The following is a 7,186-nucleotide window of genomic DNA, read 5'->3' on the forward strand; positions in this document are numbered from 1 at the left end:
TACAAGTGTAACCCATCAGTCCATTTTGACACACTGGATGTAGCAACAGGGAGCCGTCACAAACAAGAAGAAGAAGAAGAAGAATATCCAATAATCTATTTTCAACTGGTGGTCCTTTTCATGGTCGTGCTACAAAGGAATTCATAGCAGATTACTTTGGGGCAAGAAAGTACACCCTGGACTGGTGGCTAGTCTTATCTGCAAATTTTCAAATCTTGCATTTTACTATTGTTTTTCCCGGTTACAATAAAATGATCATTGAGACATTTTCTTTCGAAAATGGTCTAAAAGTGAATTGTCAATTTTGGACGAAAGCAGATACATTGAAAGCAAGCGTTTTGTGGGCTATTGTGAAAGTCTGGGCTCTCTCATAACCAGTTGCATACAGTGTAACACTGCTGTGGACACCCACGATGAATGTTGGTCATCCACGAAAGCCCTGGCGGGACACTGACTTAAGCGGAAGTGGCCTGGGGGAAAATGAGCTCAAAATTCTCTTGCCACGGCAACTGACCATTGACCCGGGGCCAGAATCCTGCCTGACCACTAAGGATTGCCTCTCCAGCAGCCATGGAATTGTGTGCATGACTCAAAAGGAGCCACAGGGCTCACACTTAGTAGATGTGTGTTTACTCGCTTCTAAAATGGTCACTCGATGAGCACACAATCACACATCGATGGCGATGGCGGAACCATTGTTTTCCGTGTTTCACTGCGATTCTGTTTATCTTACGACTACACCACTAAAAGATAACGACTTGACAAATAGATCAAATGACTTGAACGAGTAAAGACAGATCACGGTGGAATGTTAGAGTATATTAAGTTCGCTAACTGACAACAAATTAATTTCATAAAAATACCGTTTGCTCACGTACTATGAAATCAACCTCAAAAGTTAAATGAAAAAGTAATGATTTTGCAAAATAGTAAGCATTTTGTGGATTCTGGTTGTTTCGGCGTAACCTTACCAAAGACCTTTTGGTCCCACCTTGAAGTAGAGGTTTCCTGTTCTACTGTATTTAATTTAAATGCTCCAACGAACCAATATCTTATGGTCCACTGTTTCAGGTTCTGTTTTTGGCATCAACAACATAGAAAGTCCAACTGACCTCAATAGATATGGACAGCTGCACAGACGGACTCGCTTGGTGACAAGAAGCCCCAAGCTGCTCTGAGGCTTTCCAATAGTGACCATGTTCTCCTTCCATACCCATAGAAATAAGGTGCAAACATTGTCTCTCTCACACACTAACACTGAAACACACAAACGTGCGCACACACGCACGCACGCACGCACGCACACACACACGCGCACACACACACACACACACACACACACACACACACACACACACACACACACACTGCTTATCCAGCAAAACATTAGACTGTCCACAGTCCTGTCTACTCGTGGAGTCCAAATGGAATATTGATCTCCAACAATCTTCTCAATGTATTTCCTATTTCTTCCCTTGAACAACACAATGATTTTTTTTTCCATTTCTCCTCGTTGGGCCCTAAAGCCCTAATGGTTTTTGCATGAGTAGAATAGTGTTGTAGCATCCTCCAGGCAGTATGTTTAGAATGGTGACTATGGTCTTCTTGCTGAAGATTCAATGTGCTGATCATTATTTTTAGTTGGTAAATTGTGCAAAGTAGTCAACATTTTCAGGTTTGTTTTCTAACTGAGGCACTTTTAAAGCTTTATATAAAAAAACAATGTCCTTTTAATTTGTTCACCCTGAGATAATCGGGGTCATTCAGGTCTATTAGCTTTTTATACGAATATGATGCTTCCAACACGTGTTGGAACAGTTATAAGATCACTGTAAGACATTGATTATTCTGGGAGAAAAAAGTCCAACACATGAAGTTTCAAGTTAATATCCATTATACCTTCTCCTTTTTTTTTTAACCCAGCTGTGATAGTCTGGCACAACGCATTCATCTGTCTGTCTGTCGATCTTCAGTCCCCTCTCTTTCTCACTGTTCTGCCTCTTCATCCACTCTAAGAGGTTTAACATGTCCAAGTTCGCTCACTCATCCATAATTGATCAACACAACGGGAGCATCTCCTCTGCACTTAGTTAACTAGCTATCTTCAGGTGTTGCCCTAGCAACTGGCCAGAACATAAAACACGGAGAGGATCTGTATGTAGCACTAAAATTGTAGAACCAATGTGTCTTGTAAATCTTAGCGTTGGGTCCTTGTTCCTTGGACATCTTCTTGGATTCCACACTCAATGTACAATACATGACGAGGGTGACAACGATCAAAAATCTTGTAACCCAGTGTGACATAAAAGAGGGATGATTCATTCTTTCAAGTATTGCATATGTGGCATTTTGTTTTAGGGTTTTCCCTCTTAGCAATGTCATGTAGCCTGGTAGTTTGCATATCATCTCAAGACACAGGGACACGCAGTCTTGAAGGCACATTCAAACCATCTCACTTCCAGATTTGTGGTTAGAGGCGGTGGTCTTAGTTTTAGGTTTTTTTATGGGTTGATTTGCACAAATTAATAATAAAAAAAGGTGACAGTCAGCATTATGTGATGTAAAACTCAACCATAGATATCATTAAAAAAAAAAGAAGCAGATAAACAACTATGTGCAAATCAAAGACGTTTTTTTGATTGAAAATAATTGCATTGAATGTTGGAGGAATATATATTTGAAAGAAATGCCATATTTACAGCACATATAAAATGTCAAAAAGAAAGTCACCTTTTCTAACTGAGCCACACCCCCTCGAATCAAAATGTAATTCTACTGAATCAAACCGAATCAAATGCCATTGTCTTTTGATCCCATGCCAAAATGTTTTATTTTTATGTTCATTATTTTATCATCTTGATCCATCATCTAAATCAGCAGCATGCCATTTTTGAAGAGATTGCGGTTGGTTAGAGATTCCTGCCATTTTGAATGAGTCATTTTCTCATTAATATTCAAATAAATCAATACTTATAGATAAGCTCTGATTTGGCCTCTATTCTCTTAATGTGAAGAAAAGAGAAGAAAGTTGTAGGAAAGTGGAGGCTGTAATAAAAATATGCATCATTACAACTTTTTTTTGTGTTCTCACGTGTTTCAATTTGAAAGGGATTTGATCAAGTTCTTGATAAATTTGTAGGAAACTTAAGCAGGTTGCAGCAGGTGAAAGTTATTTTACCTTCAGGACCAATTTCCCAGTCAGACTCATGTACATAATCGGTCTTATTTAACTTTTTAGTTCTTTCCATCGCAATAATTATTTAGAAAGGTGTTGCACCGATTGTCTTGCAAAATCTTGTCTACCATTTCATTTACACATATAAAGACATATTTATATACATAATGACATAAATCAAGCTGTGTAGAACTCCAGTTATGAAGTTATAATTCACTATGGGCATATGTACATACATATAAAAAGACATTTTATTCTTTGCTGATTTTTAGCTGATAAATATTCACCTTCTTTTTCACCCTGCAGGCTTTTGTTTAGATGAACTGAAAACATTGTGGATGGTCAAACAAAAAGGACACGCCAATCATCTTTCTGCCTGAATGTGTCTAATTCTGTGTGTACGTGTGGTGTGCACGTGTCACAGCCTCAGACCATCATGTTGGACACTGGAGTGACACTGATCGTGGTGTGATGGGTACATACTCTGGGGGCCAGGTGGTCGCTCTCTCTGTCATGACCAACCCAGAGTCCCTTGACACATGCGACCAGCACCAGCGCATTGAATCTCCTTTGCATTTCAAATTTGGAAGAAGTCACAATGCAGGTTGCACATGTTGTTTCTACAAGTACTTTCACTTTACAAATATGTCTGTTGTTACTGGTTACAATTCCAACAATGTGTCGATTACCATTATAGATAGACATGTCAAGTAAATGTTTGCCTGAGAATAAAGTCGCCAGTATATTCTCCTAGATCTAGAAACATGGCTATCAAAGACACAAGAGGGCAGCTTTTGAAGAACCCTAAAGATAAAGTTCATATATTTCACTGTAGTACTTGGTCATAACTCTCAATAAACTTAAGGGAATACTTTTTTTTATATTTCTGAGTGTCTTTTTAAGAGACCTAAAAAGAGACCTATATGACCTATATATAATATGAAATAGTTATTAACACTTAGGAGTTGCAATTTGAGCTACTTGTATAATTTCCCATTTTATGAGTCATTGCCCGAATTTATAAAAAAATAATTAATTGGAAAGATCAGTTGTGACCCGATTTTCATCCTTTTCTACAATCTCCCTATCCCTTCTGCTTGCTGATGCATATGGATATTATAAAGTCATGATCGCCTTTTCAATATTCACCTACATAATAGAGTTAGTACATGAGGCAGAGCCGTGTTACGGGGCAGAGAATGTGTTATATGCAGTGATTATCTTCCTGAGGACGACACAGCCGAGGCAGGCACTTACAATTACTTATTCATAATGCATCCACTGAAACACAAATGCACTTTATTGTCTCATTCTGCATCTTATTTTACCCATAAACCAGAAAATGGGTTGGTTTTCTAATGAAAGAGGCATGTTAATATCAAGGCAGATAAGGGCTGGCATGTGCAGATGGGAGCACCGTGTGGAAACTCAATCACAAGTTCCTTCAATCACTCTAAACCTGAACAAGAGGGAATGGGTGCATTTGAATATTTCCCCCTACCTGAAAGTATTAAAACTATACAAATTTAATACCTACTTAACATGTAGTTGCTTTTTGTGCCTCTTACTTTTGCAGTTCTGCATAAAAAACAGGGAGGTAATGCGAGAGTGACTCTGGCAGGTATGGACATGACATGGTTTTCCAACCAAGCATGTCTGCAAGATTCTCTGGGTTTAATGGTTGCTTGAACTTCTTTATGCCGGAAATTTGAGTAGCTCTTTCTTTTTTTTTCTGTTATATTCCCAGTGCTCTGCATTCGTTACAAACAAACAAAGTAGTTTGCAGTTGATGATATATGTGTGTGTGTATGTACTGTGTTTACTCCTTACTCATAAAGTATTTCAATATAAAAAAAAATGGAACACATAATCCATATATAATCCATCCAGTATATATTTTTGGATGAATTTCTCAAAATTTGTGGACTTGAGTTAGCTTCATTGCTCGTATCTGAAGAAACGGCTTGTCGGAAAGTCAGCTCATTTGTATCTCATGGCACGACTGTGATTCCAAAGTATTTATGTAGTTAAACAAAAACGAGTGACCCATGGCCTGCAGATTTGACTCTGATGATCTGATCTGAGGCTTTGTTAGTTAAGAAAGCTCTAAGAGCTCTCTGCGAATGGAAAATCAGGGTTACAACGGAGTGATGTACGAGGCATTAATAGATCTAGATTAATAGCCTGGGTCTTGGATGCCACACAAATGCATGGACCAACACTGATACAACACTGATAATGGATGAAAATAAAATTAACCATTATACAATATCCCCACATAAAATACCCAAAGAAATTTCATCAGTGGCTGCGGCAAGCTCCTTGCAAATACAACATTGTACCCCAGTGGTCAAAGCACATAAAAATGAAGAGGAAAAAAAGAGGCAATGTTAATTCTGTAAAGGAGCAGGGAGAAGAGGAAGACATTTCACCCATCCACATTCCTTTATTTTCCACTCCAATGATCACATTAGAATATTTTGAAAGGGGTGCCTCTGTTTGCCTTATCATGCATTATTCGGAGGCATTACCTGGGATTTAACACCGCAATAAAGATGCCTTGGAAGTCTATCTCGCTTTCTCACACAGATGCACAACAGTAATAATATTCATACACAACCAACCCTCAAGAAGTGCTTTCTCTGTGCATGTTAGGAAGAGAGATTTATCAACTTTGAATGACACTGAGTCATTTTTTCTAAAACGCAAGAACAACTTACCGAGGCAGTGAATAAGACTGATATAATTTAGAATGTGAATACCCAGAGTGGTGTATAATCTTATTACTGTAGATGAAATAAGTAAACAGTGAAGAAAAGACTATTGTGGATTTAGGCTGAAATCATGTGAAAATATTTACGTATCTTGATTTTTGTGCAGACGGAAAGACAATTTGTTGGCAGAAAGTTGGAGTAATGTTAGGCCTGCTAGGACCATGTCTAAATAACGATTTTGCGAAATGTCATCGATGCACAGGGAGAATGATTCAAACCTTCTGAATTATTGTTTTACACATTCTTCTTGTTATTATTACTAATTATATTATTGTTATTGTTTTTAAATCATCCCACTGGTTGGCACAAGATGTCCCCTGCCATATGCTAACGGTGGCAAAACTAAATGGAATAAAAGGAGCGGCTTTGATCGCTGGTGAATGTGTTTACTCCCACAATGGTGCAAACCTTAATTACTCAAAATGTGCCGGCTTGCATGCTTCTTTGTGCGAGGTCTAACATGCATCCATGTAGACTTATATCAAACGCCTGCATGTGACTTCCTGAAGTTAAGTTGTAAAGATTTACATTTTTTTTAAACAATAATTTATGTGCAGTGTAGAACTGTAATTATAGTGACAAGCATTATGTAATAGTTGACCATATGAAGTCACATTCTATCTGCGTTACATGAATTCATTTGCCAAACGGAAACAGGACCTTATCTCAAACTTACACAGCAGCGTTTGATAACTTAATGTAAAGTGTCACATTTATTCTCCAATCATAACGGTATTTCATTACACAGTGTCACCAACTTGTGTATTTGCAAAAAATGATAAAAGGGTACAAAGCCCTGCCAGAGCAAACCTGCAAATATTGTATAATAAATCAAATGTTCTATTGAACTGTTTTGCCTCATGGATTTTTCTACAAAATACACATCACTCAACCTGAGTCGCTTCAGTGAGCTCAGCTCTGTCACTCAAAGGTTCTAATTTGTCACTGACATTTTTGAGTCTTTATTCAATGTGGAAGGCTGCACGGTGGGGCACTGGTTAGCATGTCCAACTCATGGTTAGTTTGTGTGGAGTTTGCATGTTCTCTCCGTGCCCGCGTGTGTTTTCTCTGGGCATTCCGGTTTCCTCCCACATCCCAAAACATGCTTGGTAGGCTGATTGAGCAATCCAAATTGCCTCTAGGTGTGAGTGCGAGTGTGGATGGTTGTTCGTCTCTGTGTGCCCTGCGATTGGCTGGCAACCGGTTCAGGGTGTCCCCCGCCCACTGCCCGATAACT

Source organism: Syngnathus floridae, chromosome 10 (genome assembly GCF_059516105.1).
Source record: "Syngnathus floridae isolate MCC-2025c chromosome 10, RoL_Sflo_1.0, whole genome shotgun sequence".
NCBI lineage: Eukaryota > Metazoa > Chordata > Actinopteri > Syngnathiformes > Syngnathidae > Syngnathus > Syngnathus floridae.